We start from the raw sequence: 19967 nt of genomic DNA, 5'->3' as shown, positions 1-19967 counted from the left end.
GGAGTCCTGAGAGAGGAAGAAGTACCTGCTCTAGCAGCAAATTAAGCATAAAGATTTTAATCTGACAAAAAGCTGTTTAATGGAAGGTTTAAAAGTCACGGGGAGCCTGGAGATCACAGCTCTACCTTTTCTGCTAAAATCAGAGGCAGGGCTCCTCTGCTCCTTGGTTTGTGGGGGCAGTGCTGTGGTCAGCCGGTGCAGTGCAAGCTCCCCCACCTGTTTCAATCTAATTTAACCCATGATTCAGTAGCCTCGATTTGATGTGTTATGGTGAGGCTCACCCAGGGCTCAACTCACAAGGCACAAGGAGAAGTGCCAGTTCTGCTTGATCAAACAATTGCATGAGCTTATTAAATATATGGAGAGGCTGAGGGCAAATACAGAAGGGATTGCCCTTGCCCATGCAATAAGCATCTCTGAGGGTGGCACTGGGCTCTGAAACTCCCCCTTGACTTCAGTGCAATCAGAGTTGGGCCAATGCTGAGCACTTCTGAAAGTCTCACCTTTAATGTTTGCACATTATAGAGCTCAGATGAAGATCTGTTCCTTTTGTGGCAATTTAGTGGACACACTTTCTTGCTCCTACTAGTAGCCAAGTCACTTGCATCTTGGTACTTTGAGGGGAAACATACCCTTGGGATTTCAGGGTATACAATGAGCTGACAATTGCAGCTGTAGTGAGCCAGTGTCTTTTGCTGTAAAGAAGGTAAATCCTGGAGGCATTCTGCTGAAATCCTGAACTGGACACCTCATTCTGCATCCCAGATATGGACTGGGGCTGGAGGAAGAGAGGTTGTTCTTGGTGGAGGGTTGTTACCTCTGGAACTCATTCTCCTTGCTGGTTTTTCAGAGCCCAACATGATGGTCTGCAGGGATGGTGCAAGACCAGTCTGTTTACCCAAATATTTTGCTTGAGCCAGGCAAGTGGGTCATCGTTTTTTTTCCCCCTCCTGATATTGGAGGCTAATAGCCCTTTCTGGGTCATTTCCATCAGGCTCGGTGGTCGTGTTTGCTCTCTTATTGGTTACTGCAGGCAGATGTTTTTTCACAATGTGTTTTTGATCTTTCCTGTGAATTTGCCCAGATGCTATAAAAAAATAAATACACCTAATGATGTGGCTGTGTTGCTTTACCAGGTAGTTGTGCAGTCTCACCCACCCCAAAGACTGAGAAGGTCCGAACCCAGTCAGTACAGGACTGAAAGACTGCCATGGAATAACTGTCGGAAGAGGACCGAGTCATTCAGTAGGTGGCACTCCTCCATCCTCCGTTAGTACTGAATCATGGAGTTGAGGACAGAAAGTTGTTATCTGAAAGATGAGATGTAAAACTGAGGTCCTGATAATGTGAGAGACAGGGTGAGTGAGGTAATATTTTTTATTGGACCAACATCTGTTGGTGCGAGAGATAAGCATTCAAGCCATCCAGAGCTCTTCTTCCTGATAACGTGTCAGTATTATTAAAGTTCCAGTAGCCTGCCTATGTAAGGTACTTACATTGCTCCTATTACCATAGTATTCGAGTACCCCATGACCTTTAGTGTATTTATCCTGTGAAGGGAGGAAATACTATTATTCCCATTTTACCCTTGAGGAGCTGAGACACAGTGAGGCTATGTGACTTGGCCACAGGAAGTCATTGGCAGAGCAGGGAATGCTTTTCACAAAAAGAAGGAGGGTCCTGACTAAATTCCAAATTTGTTTGATAATTTCTGGGTGCCCTCCCTAACTTCACCGTAATTCAAATGAATCTTGCCATGTCCTCTTCACACTGTCATGTAGTGCTGCTGCATGCTGTTATATTTCTGCTACATTTCACGTCAGAGGTGGCTGTGTTTCTGTGAATTGCATACTGATTCCTATGCAGACAATCTGCAAAGTGCTTTGGGATCCCTCTGGATAAAAGATGCTGTATAAATATAAGTTGTCACAAGAGTGCCTATTAGGTTCCTGACAGTGGCTGTGGTCTGGTGGCAGAAATGCAGGCACATACACTTGGTCACAAAATACATTTTAAAAATTATCTTTGCTTGCCTGGTGTTTGATAAAGTAGGTCTGAGATATGCACAGGTTGGCTGGCATGTCACACAGTGCTGACAGATATAGAAGATTGTATAATGTTCAAATAATATAAATCTTCACCACAATTATAAAGCAATAAAAGTGATCTCCCCACCCCTGGGATAGGCTGATCTGACAGGCTCTTAGGCCCACACCCTTTGAAAGGAACTCATGTCCTATTTGGAGATTCTAAAGTCTGTTAGCTTTAAGGGACGAGCTGGTTCCAGCGGGCAGCGCCTCTCTTGTTCCAGTGCTGTTTCTAGTGGCTCCCCAAGCTTGGGCCTTGTCTACATGGGAAAGTCTTTGGGGTACGATTTTTAAACCAATAACCACTAATAAGAGTGTCCACACAGGAGGAGGAGGGTTATACCTGATCAAGTATATCTGTGTAACTGGTAAAACCTTCCTGCTAGACCTAAGGCCTAAGATGGCTCACTTGGGGTGGGGTCTGGGAGGGTATGTCGACATGGGGATGAAAAAACCCATGAGCCGGACTCAGCTGACCCAGGCCAGCTGCGGCTGTGCTGAGGGGCTTTTATCCCCCTGTAGATGTACCCTCAGTCTCTTGTAAACAGTGTCCTTAAACAATGGTCACAGTCCCATAAGACATGACACTTCTGTACCCCTGATATACTTGTTGTAATAATAAATCCCAAAGGAAATCACTGAAAGTGGCTCCTTTTACAGAGGTTGTTAGAAGAAGGTCAAAGAATGTAGGCTACATTTATCAGATGGGGGACTCTATCCTGGGAATCAGTGACTCTGAAAAAGATCTGGGGGTTGTGGTGGATAGTCAGCTGAATATTAGATCCCAGTGCAACATTGGGCCAACAGGGCTAATGCGATCCTTGGATACATAAACAGGAATCTTGAGTAGGAGTAAAGAGGTTATTTTACCCCTGTGTTTGACACTGGTGAGACCACTGCTAGAATGCTGTGTCCAGTTGAAGAAGAATGTTGATAAATTGGAGAGGGTTCACAGAAGAGCCATAAGAATGATTAAAAGTTTAAAAATAATGCTTTGCATTGATAGACTTAAGGACCTCAATCTATTTAGCTTATCAAAGAGAAGGCTAAGAGGTGACTTGATTACAGTCTGTAAGTACCTACATGGGGATCAATTGTTTGATATGGGCTCTTTGATCTAGCAAACAAAGGTGATCCAATGCCTGGAAGTTAAAAATAGACAAATTCAGACAGGAAATAAAGTGCCAAGTTTTAACAGTGAGGGCAATTAACTATTGGCACAGTTTACCAAGGCTCATGGTGGATTCTCTATCGTTAGCAATTTTTAATCAAGATTTGATGTTTTTCTAAAAGAGATGCCCTAGGAATTATTTAGGGGAAGTTCTGTGGCCTGTGTTATACAGGAGGTCAGACTTGATGATCACAATGGTCCCTTCGGGCCTTAGAATTTATGAAAGTCTGGAAAGGAGAAAAAAATCACCAGGAACAGTTAAATTAAGAGGGAAGAACAATTTCCTCCATTACTCAAAAAGAACAGGAGTACTTGTGGCACCTTAGAGACTAACAAATTTATTAGTCTCTAAGGTGCCACAAGTACTCCTGTTCTTTTTGCGGATACAGACTAACACGGCTACTACTCTGAAACCTCTTCCTCCATTACTGGGATTATTGGGTGAATCTGGGTCATGCAGGAGGTCATAACACCCATTTTTGCAACTTATGGGCTCTTAACATCTATGAACTTTGAAGCTCAGTCAGCCCCTTACCTTGGCACTCTCCTCACCATCCTGACAAACCAGTTTAAAAACACGCTGATTACAATTTTATTTGTTGGACTATGAAACAGAATTTTCTTATTGATACTCTGCCAAGGATATAGCTTGCCCAAAGTTTTTCTCCCTTACACTTCATTACGTTTTTCCTCTCTGAAAATTCAGGAATGGAATTCTCTCTGTTCTTCGAAGTCCAGGAATACACAGGGTGTTCCCACCATCTTGGTATCTTTAGGGGACACCCTTGGGATCTCAGGATAAACATCAAGTTGATAATTGCAGTTGTACTGAGCCAGTGTCTTTTACTTTCAGGAGCAGGGGTATGACTAATAATTTTGGCACATTTGGGGCTCCCTCTTGGCTTGTTAGGCCCAACAAGAATCTGCAGGTTTCATGGGCGTTCTACAGCCATCTCTAATACATTGGTCACTATAATAATATATTGGGGCAGGGAAGAGAATATCAAAAGCATGGTAAAATAGCTTAAGGGGCATGCCTAGGCTCATTGATTTTGTTAGATTTCACATACAGGGATTTAATATGAAGATTATTTAACTTGGTGCTTGAGTCATTAAAATGAATGAGTTTTACCATGCCAAAATATTAAGAGCATGAGACCTTTTAAAAACAGTAATTGGCCTTCCATCCCACCCAATATGTTGATCTGGTTTTGGACCCCACTTTCCCCAAATCTAGGTGGGCACTGAACTCATTTATACCCTTTTTTCATTCACCTTCCCTGATAGCTGATTTCATAGTGTGTGTTCACTATTACCCTCTGTTCAGTTCTATTGTAGATTCCTAATGTTTAGGTTATAGGTCCCCTAGTTTCGATTCTTTCAATGGTGTGAATTTCTCCCCAGGATTTTTTTAAGTCAGTTCAGATGTTTGAATAGCATATGTTTCACTTACTGAGAACCATTTTTTTTTTTTTTGCTTGATATAAAGTTTTGGTGTATGTAATCAAGGATATTCCTCAATACACACAAGGATATATGTCTTCAGATCTATTTCCAGTAGAACAGCTGTTCCCACAAGACAATAGTGATATACATTATGCAGCCTCCTGATCAGCAAAATGACAGAATCTGAAGTCTTCAGAGAAGCCACCTGCAATGGAGATCAGAAATCTTCAGAAAGAATTCCCTCCACCCCAACCCAAAACATGAAGAAAGCTAACTGCTCAGTATATTCTTCATGCACTTGCTTGGAACGTTCTGAACACTGTAGAGTGTTCGCTATTAATTGTATCAGTGCTAAAGGGTTCAATGAGTAGGAACAACAGCAGTTAAAGAATAAGACATAATGTGCTGCGAAGTATTTACAAGTGTGGTAGGTATAAGCACACTGGTGAGGTACAAGACATAACGGAATGTCTTCAAAAGTACAACATCTGTTATAAAACACAGCTTTGTACATACATATTTAGATATGGCCTTTACACTCTTTGATGGACGCAGGCAATCTGATTTGCTGAGGCTATAGCAAATTGGCAACAATACGGTGTGCTGAGCGGAGACTCACTATGTGCTTTATTGCATATGCATTATGAGCCTGAACCAGTTCCCACTGAAGTCAACTCCTATATTGGGATTCTAAGGAATACTTAGACTACAATAAAGTTGATTCTGATTCTCAGCCGATAGGTGACAGGATGTTTTATTTCCCAGTTGAGAAAAGCTGTTGGAGAAAATCGTTCTTCCTGCGCAGTTGTTCTCTGGTTTTTGAAAATCTGTGGGGTGGAGTTTTACCAATAATTCTAGGTGAGCAGAGTTAGGCCAATGCTGAGCACTTCTGAAAATCCTATTCTCCATGTCTAATCATTGAAGCAAGCATTCATTTTGAAGTCAATGGTAAAACTCCCACTGATTTTCACAAAGCAGAGTTGAGCACTTTTGAAAATCAATGAGCACCTTTGAAAATTTCACCCTGAAATCGACACTATTTTCTTTTATTCTATACGTTCTCTCCTCAGAGAATCTAGATTTCCTGGTACTTCTAGAAAATGAGTTGTCATTGGTGCAGATCCCTTATACCACTTTGTGTTTCTTGGAATATATGATATCATTAGGCCACAAGATTGCATGGTCCAACAACCTACTTTATGTGAATGTGCAGCCACCAGGTCATGCATTTAAATGAGCACACATTTGAATGTGTGACTGAAGGCTGTACATTCAAAGACAGGCATTGGGATATTTATCAGTATTTTCTTTTTCTTCTCTTGATTCTTCTTCTTTAAAAAAAAATTAGAAGAAAGAGTTCAAAGAGAAAACACCATGCTAATGTGATGATTTAGATTTTAAATGCACAGAAAGTCATTACATTCAAAAGTTAGGTTCTCCCAGCAGCCACATCTTGTAAATATGCGGGGGGGAGAGGAAACAAAATTGATGCCACACAGAAATATGAAAGTTACAGTTGAATGCGGTAGGTCACAATGACATGCACTGCAAATCTGATTATTATTTTTTTTTGGCAGTTTAACAAATTGAGCTTGAGGGTTTATCCACCCGATAATGGATATCTCTAGGCACTGTTTTATGAACATTCCATAAAAGTTGTGTGCAGTGTGTCATTGTATGGCAAACATTGCAGGAGAGCTATTGTAAAGTAGCATGATTTGCTTATTATCTGCACTCAATCAGCAATTAAGCAGCAGCACTGGTATATTGATACATCATGTTATTACTATGGTAATAAAGGTCAAGCCAAAGTCTAGGTGCTAGCATCTCAGATGTTTCCTCAGATCCTGAGCTGAGGATCCAATTCTAGGTCTTTTGTTAAAAATTGGCCTGATTTTAAAAGGAATGAATATAGAACACACTGAAGCTTAGGGATCGGCCTAAACCAAAATTTTGGGCCTGGTTCACTTTAGAGTTCATAGTTTAAGTGTATCTCTAGAAAAGATGACTCCAAACAACTCAATATGGGAAGGCTCAGATCTAGATCCATATTTTTGAACTCCCAAGTTTGGGAGTACTCAGAAGCAGAGCTCTGGTTTGGCCAAATAGAGAGATGCATTTTTTATCTAGATTTAATTGAGGCACATCTCTACTAAAGAGCAACAATACTTTGCATCTACATAGCACCTTTCAGCTGGGGCTCTCCAAGTGCTTTACAAACATTAGTTCAGGCTTACAATCCCCCTGTGAGGTAAGCAAACATTACACCTCTCTTTTTGTTTTGTTTTTGTAGAAGAGAACTCCATGTAATTTGCTAAAGGGGTGTATGCTCTTCCATTAGAAAACAAGACATGGGAAAAGGCACTTTCTGTCTGTGTGTTTGGATTACTTCTCTCCATGAGGCCCTGGTACCCACAATACCATGTCAATTTCTCATTATGCAATTTAAGGATAGTGGTTGTGGAAGTGAATAAGCTGAAGGTAAGGCTGGAACAAAGGTGGACTTTACTATACTCTCACTTAGCTGTCAGCTTCCAGTTCTGAAAATGTATGTTTTGACTCATCTAGAATATCAGTTGATACGTTGTTTTAACAAGCAGGCCTAGAAGATGGCACCAACGTGCCACTTTCCAAAAATGTGCATGGCCAAATTTTCAGCGCAAGCTGTCTGACCTATTGTGAGATTGTAAGCAGCATATAGGGAGAATGAAGATGGCAGTGTGGAAAAGGTGAAAGAGGAAACAAAGATAAAGCTAGTATGATTCAGCCATATCACTCCAGCTGCGATCTTGTCATCTTTTGCAAGCTAAGCAGGGTCATGACTTGCCAGTAACTGGATAGGATGTGCCTCAGAGAAATCAGAGAGCAAATGTCAGCACTGAAACCACCCTGGAGCATGGTACTAGGGGGCACTGTGCTATTGCAGCACTTGGCCAAAAGTGACTAGCAATTTTAGGTGCCTCAATTTCTAGGTTCTATCAACAGGCATGATTTCCCTGCAGCACCCTTCTGGCTAAATGTGGCTCTGCTGAGGGCTGCCTCAGTCTCCCTTTCATTCAGGATCCCTTACAACGTCCACACAGTCCAGATATTCAAACCATTCCCCCTTCTGGAGTCCAGTTTATTAAGTCCTGCACAAAGTCTTTCAAAAGAGAAAAACTTACAAAGCCTTCATCCCAGTTTCAGATGTGCCCAACCCGCCCTCCCTGAGCGTCTTCCTCCCAATATCTCTTGGCCTTTTTCACACACCTTCCTCACTGGTGTCTTCTTTACTCCCAGCAGTACCTCCAGGCATCTGCCACCCACATGCAGATGTCTCACCCTTTAGAAGGCACAGATACCTTCCCTGAAGCCAGTTGTGCACCAGGACCTGCTGGAGTGGACCCTGCTCTCTCTTAAATGGTCCTGTCATCCTGCGACAGTGGCCAAAATAAGGTACTTTGAACTGAAGGGGCCTGATTTTCAGGGGGGGCTGCTCAGCACTTTGTGAAAATCAGGCCCCTTTAAAGTGCCCCAAGTTGGGCATCAAAACCTTGAGTCGCTCTTGAAGATATAGGCTATTGTGTCTTGGCTGACAGGTAAAATCAATTTCTCTCGCTCTGAGGGATTTCTCATTTGCTCAACATTGTTATATGTATCTATTGGATGACAGAGGGTCATTCAAGATCTCCATGCACTATTTCCAGCAAATATAATGTCAAGCCCCCGATGTTCTGATCAAATTATAATTTTGGTAATTACATTCTGCTTACCTAAATTCTCCTGAACTGCAATTAGGATTAGTATTCTTCTTCACCTCCTAACTGAAACGGTTTTGTTCTCTTGCTGCATACAGTTACAAAGTTGCTGTGTTCCACTCTAGAAGTGGCTGCATTGCATTAGCTGGTGAATGACTCCTGCATATATAGTGCTTTGGTATCCTTTGTGTTATATTTTCCACACACAAAGTAGCACTATGTGCTTCCAGTCCAGATGCTTAATTTTAGATTAAGAAAAAAAATGTCTCAGGGGACAGAGAGAGAGAGCACAGTGTGAGTCCTTCCCTCTTTAAAATTTTCTGTCTAGAATTGTGTCACAGCTCCGTGCTCCGAGCACTTAGTAGAAAGAATTCAAATTTAAAGGAGTAGTTCACAGAAAACAAATGAAATTTACGTTGCTACAAACACCATAAAATAAAATGGGATAAAAATATATAAACATTATATATAAAAATAAAAATAACATGACAGCATACAGGTCCTAGGCAGGGTACTGTACAATTAAATTTACAGAGCTCTAAAATAATTTAAAACTGCAATTAAAAACAAACAAACAATAAAAACCCTTGCTTTGAAAGTCAACACAGACTTTGTATTCTGCACAGTCCAAAACTGAGGATCACAATTAGAAAAGTTCTAGGGTAGAATTTTCAAAGGCACTTAAGGGTGTTTGAAACCCCACTACTGTAGGTTTTCAATTGGGTACCTAAATCCCTTAGTCACTTCTGAAAATTCCATCTCTGGCTCCTAGTGTCTCAAGATTGCTTTCAGGACAAAACTAAACAGCTTGCTGCTTCATAAAGCATTCAAGGAACATGGTCAGGTATGCCAGTCCACAACCATTCAGGGCCTTGGAAATACTGTAACTAAGAAGACTTTAATGTTAATATGAACTATTCAGGAATCCAGTACAAAGAGTTTAAAATAGGAGCGATAGGCTGGGATAACTGAATGCTTGTAACAATGAAAACTGCTGCATTTGGAATAAGCTGCATCATAGAAATAACATTGAAAATGAAGAGTTACAGTAACTTACAAAAGAGTCTATATCCTCAGTGAATGCAAGATTCCTATAATTTTACTGACAATCCAATTGACGTGCCTTGATCTGTCAGGGTGTAACAACAGCAGGAAGTTTGTATGAAAACAAAAAGACCAAAAGCCAAATGAAAATTAATTGACATCTTGAGTTTGTCCAATCCCTTAATGTCTCTCATCCCAAGAGCTGGATTCAGATCTCTCCCCATGGATAATGATGTACTGCCAATACTTTAACTGTGTGTGTGGGGGGGTCCCTTAAAAACTATCCTCCCTGTACCCAGTGTCCCAGGTCTGTAAGTGTTCTTGCAGAGGAGAATTTAAGCAGTAAGGTCTCTATTCTTTTTTTCCCCATTGGAGGAAGGCAGCATAATAGGGCAAACAAACTTATATTAAGATACTACTTGCTAGAAATATTTACATGTTGTTCCTGGAAAATACTGAATAAGCCAGATCCCTGCCATGGAGCTATGCCAATGTACACCAACTGAGAATCAGCCCCTCGACAAGTTTATTGAAGATATAGCTTAGTACTATCCCACCTGCGCAAAGGGAGAGTAGAATGGGAAGGTAAAGCACAGCTTCTAGGGGGACCCAAAGGAATCCTCTTCTGGGAATTTAAAAAAAATATCTGTAGCCTGGTGGAACTTGGTCCATTCCAAAGTAAGTATGAAGAAGGCAGCAATCTAGCTTGCTGAGGATGAAGCCATGAATGACCATTGCAAGGTCTGCAGTAAAGAGCAATGGGCAAATTTTGTGAAGAACCCGGAGATGATAACTACTCTAGAAACTGTCCCCAGCAGCGGTTTGCATGGTGAGAGGGAAAGCCAGAGTAACTCAAACACCAAGCTTGTCTCCATGGTGTTTTCCTCACCCTCTCAGCTTTTCTCAGTGCCCACAAAATCCATTTGTCCTATCTAGCTTGAGCTGGCCAATCATTCCTTAACCAAATAAAGACGCTAATCATGCAACTTGCTCTACAAAAAGTCAACTGTAAAGCAGGCATTGAGCAAAGTGTGAGGCTACCTCAGCTCATTTCCCTTTAAAATATTCCCTAGCAGTTTCATTTCCACAGAGAACAGCATGTTGCACAAGATGGAACTCAACAAGGGAGATTCTGAGGAGACTGTGACCATCACCATCGTGTGTGATGTCCTTTCCAGGAAAGACCCATCAAAAAGCAGTTCTGCCAACTCCAGCTAGGGCCCAGATAATCAACACATAATGGTCAGCTGTATCAAAAGGGGCTGTATAGGCTAAGAGGGGTAAAAATATTGGTCCTGTTATTTGAATAGTTGTCCTTGAAAATGCAAACAATTGTGGTATCTGCTAGTTGTGTCTCTGGGATCATTAGGTTCTGTTGATCACATGATGTGGCCGTGTAATCTAAGTTGGAAATGTTGAGGCTCTAGTTCTTGTTGCTTTGTCATAAGTATGTTTGTTCTACTAACTGTTGCTCTCACTTTAATAGAGAGTATGTGTAAACAAGAGGCATGTAAAAATGGTCTGTGCAAAATTGTTACTGAAAAATTATAATACTACAGTCTTCAAGAATGAGGGAGAAGTTACTCAGTATTATGTAGGTGACAGTATAAGGCCACATTGAATCTGTGAGACCATGAGGTGCACTGGGAATAATGCGGAAGGACATCACCCTGACAGGAGGTCCTAGGGCAGGTATCCTACCTCCAGGACCATGACTACTGCTACGAGAGTTCAGGGTGCACTCCCAGCACTGCTGGCTGATGTGGCAGGAAAGTGGGTCCATAGCTCCATTGTTTCCCTGTCTAATCTGAGGAACTCTAGCACCATCCTTGTGCCGTGTGTATGTAGTTGTATACATACTACATACAACACGTGGCCAACTCCCATCAACTTCTAGTCAAGTCAGTGAGGGGTGAGGGCACATTATATCTCTCAATGGTGCTTGACACCTCATAGCTAGTGGGCCAGATCCTATGTGGGCTGGGATTACGGGTGGCCCTTGATTAGGGGCAGAAGCAGGGGGGAAGACCCTCCTATGCTCATAGTACGGACAATAAATTATGCAAACAGCAAAGTACAAAAGATCATTGAACAGATACTGTATATAATTATGGAGAAGATAGCCCAGAATTATTGTATATCATTATGGCTTTAATTATTTCTATTACAGCAGTGCCTAGGGGCCCCAACTGGGATCAACAAACCCTTGTGCTAGACAATGTAGATTCACATGGTGAGAGTATCTGGCTCAAAGAGCTTCCAGACTAATTAGACAAAGGAAGTTATTATATTATCACCCTTTTTACAGATGAAGAGATACGGCAAATTAACTTGTCTAAGGTGGCAAAGGGAATCCGTGGCAGAGCCAGGATTTGAAGCCAGATCACTTGAATCCCAGATCAGTGGCTTAACCACATGTAGAATTTATTACATTCCAAAATATTGTGTATTTACACAGTGAGCACTGTAAGATTTTACCAAAGTGTCTTTGGATCTTCCAGAAATTTTGGAAATGGCCACATACCCCTGCGATCCAGCACTTAGACCAGATGACCGTGAAAAGGAGACAGCCAAAGTGAAGAGCTGATACTCACTGACAGGTGCACCGAGCAAGTGTCACTGAGGCAGTGCTATAACTGCTTAAGGGACAATGGTGATTTATTCGGGTCTTGGGCCCCTTGTTCCTTTATTACAGCCTGGAGAGGTCAGGGACAAGGTAGTCTCACGCAGCCAGAATCGGCTGTTAACCCCACAATACCTGTGCCACAGGGCTCTTTAGTTGTGTGAAATAAATTCAGCTGAGGAGGAAGAATTTCTTTTTGGGTTCAGAGCTTCCTAAAATGAGAAAGTGGAGAGGAACAACTGGTGGATTTGATTGGAAAAATCCACTGTCACTGAGACAGTCCAGAATAACTCTTGGGACTCCTGGCTGCCTGGAGAATGCAGGCCTAGGCCCCTAATAAACACAGATCTGAGGGTATTTTTAGTATGTGTGTTTGAATAGGAGTGCAACATGACATCTCCACAATCAGTGCAGGATCACTATAACCAGGACTGCAATTTGCACATGGAGAAGCACTGAGACCCTGGTCCTCAAAGTTATTCAGGTGCTGTGAAATCAGTGGGTGTTAGGCACCTGAATACCTTTGAGGATCTGAGCCTGAGTCAATCTGAGTCCTTCATTCTGCTTCACTGTCAGGCAAAACCTGCCCATAGTCGTGACATGCCCAGTAGGCAGCGGTGTAGCTCCGGACCAGAGGGGGCACCTGTAGGTGGTAGGGGTGGGTAAATGATATTTCACCAACCGCTGTGAAATCCTTTTCATTCCACAGGGTTCCAAAAGGAACTTTTCTGGTTTATTTAGAATTTTTAGCAGAAATGTTTATTGGCTTTGAAATCCCCCCCCACCGTTTTCCTTTTTCCATTTTTCCACTGAGAAAGGGAGAAAAGAGGAGGGAGGGGGAATGAAACCCCCCCAAAGTTCCTTTTTAGATTTCATCAAAAATGGTAATTTTTGAAAAAGTAAAAAACAAAGTCTTAATTTGGGAGGGGGATCATTTTTCAATTAGAAAAAAGATTAATTTGAAACATGCTGACCAGCTGTAGTGAAGATCCTGCCCAGGAGTCTGTATCCCTGGTATACTGTTGGATACATGTTTCTTGGGGGCTTCTTCCATCGGAGGGACATAAGGTGTGTGGGGAGAGAACCATGCAGATCCACTGGCCATTCCCTTGTGCAGGGTGGGACACAGCCAACGGAGGGACTATTGCAGTCCTCCGGCTGCACTGGCTACGGGGAGGAGTCCTTCCATCACCACCCCTGAACACAGATTCCTCCATGCCCTAAGGATTTGGCCCTACAAGTAGGTTCCACTTGCCAGAGATGGATGTGGGGAGTTTTGCCTAGTGGTTGGAGCAGATGTCTGTGGCTAGGAATAGGCGCCCGGGGTCAGAGCTAGGTATGTCTACACAGCAAGGAAAAACCTGCAGCTGGCCTGTACCAGCTGACTCGGGCTTGCAGGGTTTGGGCTGTGGGGCTGTTTCATTGTTGTGTAGACTTCCGGGCTCGGGCTGGAGCCTGAGCTCTGTAACCCGCCAACCGCGCAGGGTACTAGAGCCTGGGCACCAGCCTGAGCCCAGACATCTACATAGCAATGAAACAGCCAGAGCTGGTGCTAGACATAAGCAGACTAAGCCATTGCTTAGGCCCCCAAGCAGCACAAGGGGACTCCCTATTCACTTTGTATTATGTGTTGAGGCTCCCAAAAAAATTCCTGCTTAGGGCCTCCAATGGGCTAGCACTACCTAAACAGCCCCAGCCCTGCAACCCCGAGTCGGCTGGCATGGGCCAGCCACGGGTCTCTAGTTGCTGCGTTGACAAATCCTTACAGGCCTGATGTCAGCACCAAGGTTGGAAGTCAGAGCTAAGGCTAACAGCTGGGTTACCTAGAGTGGGGCACGGCACATACTGGCACAGAAGCTGTTTCAGCAGCTGGTGAACTGCTGCTGCTGGGCTTAAGAGCCAGCTCCTGACTCTTCACCAACCAGGCAGTGTAGCCAATCAGGCAGCCTACCACAAGCCAGCTTGCACCCATCAGGTTGCCTGGAGACTGGCTCTGCTGCAGGCCCTGGTTCCAGGCATCACTATACATGGTTACTTTTGGTTCCTAATGAGTTAACTCGCTGGCATCTGCTGAAGAGCAACTTGGTAACACTCAGTGATTGGATTGATTGATTGATTCAGGCACTGGTTCCTCCCCATTTTACCTCCAGAAGGCAGGAGTTTCTTGGCTGACAGCCAAATGATTGCTTAGGAGGGTGCATCCAGAGGGTTAACTTTCTTATTGAATCCCAAAAGCCAGTGAGCGGGAATGCAATGAGATTACATACACAGCAGAGAACAATACAGTTATCATAACTTATTGCAAATGGCCAAATAGTTTGGAAAATATTTTGATATACAGGAACCCTACCCAACAAAGTTTCCAGCTCAGACTAGGATTTTCCTGCTTTCACTATTGCTTTTTCTTGTTTAATACCTTAAATACTGTGTTGTGACATCAACAGACTAGGACCAAGCCCTTTAGGATAAGTAAGGTATAATAGCATCTGCTTTCTAAAGACACTTGCCCGGACAGTATTATCAGTCTCTTCAGTATGTGTATTGTGATCACTATTCTATATGCTCTAAAAGAACATGCATTACAATCTGTTCAAATCTAACCAGACTAACTAATAAGAAAACAAATGGGTAACTGGGTGTGGTGCCAACCTTTGCTCATGCTATGTTTGTTTGCAGTTGTCAGGAAGCAGGCTGAACCATTTATCTTGTTCGGTGAAAACCATACACTAATATTTAATTGTTGTCACAAGGAAATGGACATGTTCTTATAGGCACTGCTTTGGTTAAGGAAAGGTCGTAGTCACCTGGCGTGTAATCTGCATTTCATTGGTGGGGCTGTGGAATCTTTAAATTGTCCATCAAATGTAGCTGTCAAAGTGTCTTTGTTAATATTTCAGTATTCATACTAATTATTATTCTGTTGCCCTGGATAACTGGGAACCTCCCCAGATATAGTAATGCACATGTATCAGGCAGGACAACTGTTTCCCACATCTTATATTTTGATCATTGATTCTTTTTTTAAAAAAAATCTTCCTCATATGTTCATTTATATTTTGGGGTGTCTGACAAATGTTACTAATAACAAATGTATTTTATTATGCAGGGGTAATTACAAAAAATGCCTAATCAAGAATTGGAGAGACAAGGTGAGTGAGGGCATATGTTTTATTGGACCAACTTCTGTTGGTGAGAAAGACAAGTTTTTGAATTATATAGAGCTCTTTCTTAGATCTGGGAAAGGTACTTATGGTGTCACAGCTAATACAAGATCTAAGAGATAGTTTAGCATAAGTAGTTAGCACATATTCTAAGGAACCATTCAAGGTGAAGTGACTGGTTAACACCCCTGTAGTCAAAGGGGGGGGGGGGAAGGGGTTTAGTGGGTTACAGATTGTTGAGCATTGGCCTGCTAAACCCAGGGTTGTGAGTTCAATCCTTGAGGGGGCCATTTGGGGATTTAGTTGGGGATTGATCCTGCTTTGAGCAGGGGGTTGGACTAGATGATCTCCTGAGGTCCCTTCCAACCCTAATAATCTATGATTCTATAATAAGCTATAAATCCAGTGTCTTTATTAAGACCATGATTTTTAGTGTCTAGTAATGAATTTACGCTCACAGGCTCATCTTTTGAAAGTGTTGTGAAGGTTTCCTTTGAGGATGAGGACTAATAGGTCAGATGTAGAGTGATAGCTTTATGAAAAGTGTTCACCCAGAGATGATAGGGTGTTTTTGTCTTTTATCATTTTCCTGTGTGATTTCATCTGAGAGTGTAATGATTGTCTGGTTTCACCCACATATTGCTATTGGGGCATTTAGTGCACTGGATGATGTATACCACATGTTGTGATAGGCCAGTGTAAGTCTCCTAGAACTTGAAAGGTGTGTTGTGGGGGATGCTGATCATTGTAGCAGTGAAGAGATGTCTGCAGGTTTTGCATCTGTTGTTCTGGCAGGATCTGGTGCCGCTTTAAATTGGTGGGGAGCTTGCTTCTGATGATGAGCTTGGAGAAGCTGGGAGGTTGTCTGAAGGCCAGAAGAGAGAGTTCAGGAAAAAATTCTTTCAGCAGTCCCCATCGAGTATGGGTTGTAGTTGTTGATGATACCTCATATGAGTTCTAGCGTGGGATGGTAGGTGACAACAAGGGGTGTGTGGTTGGAGAGGGTTTTATTTCTGTATCGAAGCAGGTTCTCTCAGCGTATTTGGGTGGCCGATTCCATGATGTGATCAACTTCTCTGGTGGAATATCCTTGTTTGGTAAAGGCAGGTTTGGGTGTGTTAAGGTGGATATCCCGGACTTTCTCCTTGGATAAAAGATATTACATCACTCACCCACCTCATCTCCGTAATATCCTGGGACCGACACAGCTACAACAACATGGCATACATAATCAAAAACTGGTTATTTTTATTAGAACATGGACTGATCTTAATAGTCCTACTAAGGCAATGCGAGGCTTGTCTGTGCAGGTGCTGTAGGACGGGCTCCTCATTGGACAACTAATACTTAAAAACATGTTAGTTCAGCAAATGCAAGAATCCAGAGGGAATACAGCACTGCTTCTATGTGGACAAGGGCCTTTTAAGGTTTACCCCGTCTAGATATTCATAAATTCTGCTGCAGACCCTATCATCACATAGAAACTCTGCATGCTGAAACTCAGAATTTCTAGTCCCTTCTAAAGGGATTTCCTCATATCCATTTGCCTAGCTAGGCACTTATTTGGCTTCCACTACTGTAATGCCCATGGAAAGGTTGATTTGTCCCAACAAATGGACTTATTTGGGAGCTCACCTGTAATGAGGCTTATTCCCATCACCTGTTAGGCAAAGGGGTTAAAAGCCAATCAGTGCACCTGTGATTGATTGATTGCTGCCTGGGGGCAGAGGTTGGTAACGATCACTAGGCGCCTTCCCTTATAAGGGAGCTCAGGAAATGCAGAGGCTTTTATATGGAGAAAAACCAGTAGAATGTAGGTTAACGCAGGATAGGTGGAAGAGTGTGAGTTCAGCACAGCAAGGAGAAGCTAGGAGGGTTGAGGGAGAAGCCAGAGGCCTGAGAACTAAGGGGAGGTTGTGTTAAGCACAAGCTGTGGGGAAGTAGCACAAGGGAGCTTGGCTGTAAGAAGCAGCCTGGGGAAACAGTAGCACATCTGAAGAAGTAGACTAAGCTGCTTAATACAGGGTCCCGGGCTGGAGCCCAGAGCAGAGGGTGGGCCTGGGTTCACCTACCAGTCCCTGAAGAAGGGGCATGTACACCACCAGAAGGAAGATTGAGCCCAGGGTCAGGTGGAAGACTGACACCAAAGGCTGAGTGGAAGAATAGCCCAAGGGGGTGGAAGGCTCTCATGTGTTGAGATGTCTTGTGATGTTTCAATTTAGACCTTTCCTTAACCTGGAAAGGGGTTGAACTTTGTGACTTGGTTGAGGTCTAAGCCACAGAAGACCTGGTGAGAGGCAGGTGGCCTGCAGGAGGTACTAGAGATGAGGGCCCCCTACGGTATTGCACCCTGACACAAAGGGATGCAATGGGTGGTGAGTACACTACCTTATGCCATCATCAAATGTAAAACTATGCTGGTCTCTGTTCTTTCTAGATCTGGGCAATACTACACAGGCAAGAAAGGAAAATTTATCTTGCCCTTGCCTACTATGTAGTCAAGATTGTTGGATTAGATTTTTAAAGTACTGTAGAATGAAATCAAATTTACTGACAGCGTCGGGTTCATACTGCTAACAAGTCTTTGTTGGCTTTGTGTTTATTGGTCAAATTTTCTCTTTGAGAAAATATCTATTTAGTTCACTTAGTATTACACTATTTGCTGTATGGAAGTAAAAGAGAGATAAAATCAGAGAGGGGCGGGAGAGAGAGTAGCTAATCCAAAGCATCTTGCCTGGATAATTTCAGTTAGGTATTTCCATATATATTTACTTTCTTTATTTCTTACAGTAAAGTAGCATACATTTGGGACCTGTTGACATGCTAGGGTCTCTTTGGAGAGCAAATAACTATGCAGCGAGAATAATAACATTTGTGCGTGCACAAATTTGTTGGCATCAACACATCTGCTGCCAGCTAAAGAAAAGTGCTTAGTTCTAGCTTCTAAATGGATCTTCTAGAATTAGGATTTTGATACCAAGAATTATTTCTGAAAGACCGTGAATTAAATTACACTGTATAGGAAGGCAACTGCTTCTCCCAAGATCATAGAAATTGCAGTTTATAATCTATTTTGGCCAAAACCCTCATATGGTCCCTTATAAATAAACTAAGAGCGACAGATTACCACATCCGAATTGTTTCATTTTAGCCTGTTGTGCTTTGACACTTTTCTGCATTATCCCATGTATTCCTAAGTGTACGAGGTCTGTCATAGGACATGCCCTCATCCCCTTCATGGGAAGACTAATGAGCATGTCTGCACTCAGGAAGCAACAATTAGGTGAACATGCTCTGCCTGGAGAAGGGAAGCTTAAACAAGTGAAACTTGCTAAGGGGGAGGGGGCGGAAGAGAGTTTGCCCAGGAGGTGAGGCTGCTAGGAACTGCTGTTGAGCTCCACGAGCAAGGTAAGCTCAGCCTGAGGCCAGGGCTAGCTTTTCCTTCCTCTGCCCTCCTTTTTTGGGGACAGATGGACACTACCAGCCTGACATGGAGCAGGAGCCCCGGAAGGCTGCTCCTAGCCAGTGCCCTGTGGCATGCAGCCAGGGACTAGAAGTAATTGGACTCAGAAAGGACCTCGGGAGAGAACTGAACTCCTGCCAGGGAAAGAAAGATTGCCCAGGAGTGGGGGCTCCTGTACGGGGCAAAGAGACTGGAGACCCAAAGGGTATGTCTACAATGCCATTAAAAAAACCTGCAGTGCCAAGTCTCAAAGCCTGGGTCAGCTGCCTTGGGCTCATGGGGGCTTGGGCTCACAGGGAGCCCAAACATCTACACTGCTGTCTTTAGTCCCCCTGAACCCAAGTCAACTGGCCAGCGATGGCCGTGCTGTGGCTCTTTTATTGCAGTATAGACATACCCAAAGAGACTCCATCGAGCCCAGGCTCAGAGTCAGCCAACTACAAGTCAAGAAAATGGTCAGGGATGGTCTAGATAATACTTAGTCCTGCCTTGAGTCTCTTCCAGTCCTATGATTCTAAGAAAACAGAACTTGAGTATTGTTCTCATTTAGATCAATTGTGCTGTTCAGTAGGAAGAGGTCAGGTCTCACATTTACTTAAAGATATATACAATGTATATCTAAGAGAGCTGGGTGAGGGACTATCTTTTACTGGACCAACTTCTGTTGGTGGAAAAGACAAGCTTTTGAGCTTACTGAGCTCTTCTTCATGTTTGGAAAATTTGATAGTCAATTACTTACTTGAGCCTTGGTAACTTTTTAAAAAGCGAACGCCATCTGGTGGTCTAAGGGAAGTAATGCTGCTCGTATAGTGCTGCTTTATTTGCTCTTAGAGGCAAATCAGTGATACGTGCCTATTTGGCTTAGAAAAGTTTGTGCAGATCAAAATATTCAATCATGTAAATACTGGAAAGGATACAATAAAGCAGGCAGTTTTATTATGTGCTAGGATTGTCTCAAAAGGTTAAAAAATAAAATGTTACAAATATCTGTATGCATATCATGAGGGGACAACTCAGGGTGACTATTTTTATGCTTTATTGGAAATTGTCAAAACAGTCAACAGCCAAATGAGACACTGCGTCAGCTACTGATGGTGATCACGGCTGGAACATGCAACTCCTTGACAGTCATTAAGAAAACCCATTGTAAATTTCAACTTTGGCACATTTACTCTAATTGGATGGATTTCAAGTTGTCTATATAAACACACACCTTACTTTATTTGTCTGTTAAG

Source organism: Terrapene carolina, unplaced genomic scaffold (genome assembly GCF_002925995.2).
Source record: "Terrapene carolina triunguis isolate 2854851 unplaced genomic scaffold, T_m_triunguis-2.0 Scaffold84, whole genome shotgun sequence".
NCBI classification, from domain to species: Eukaryota; Metazoa; Chordata; order Testudines; family Emydidae; genus Terrapene; species Terrapene triunguis.
This window is presented reverse-complemented; position numbering follows the sequence as displayed.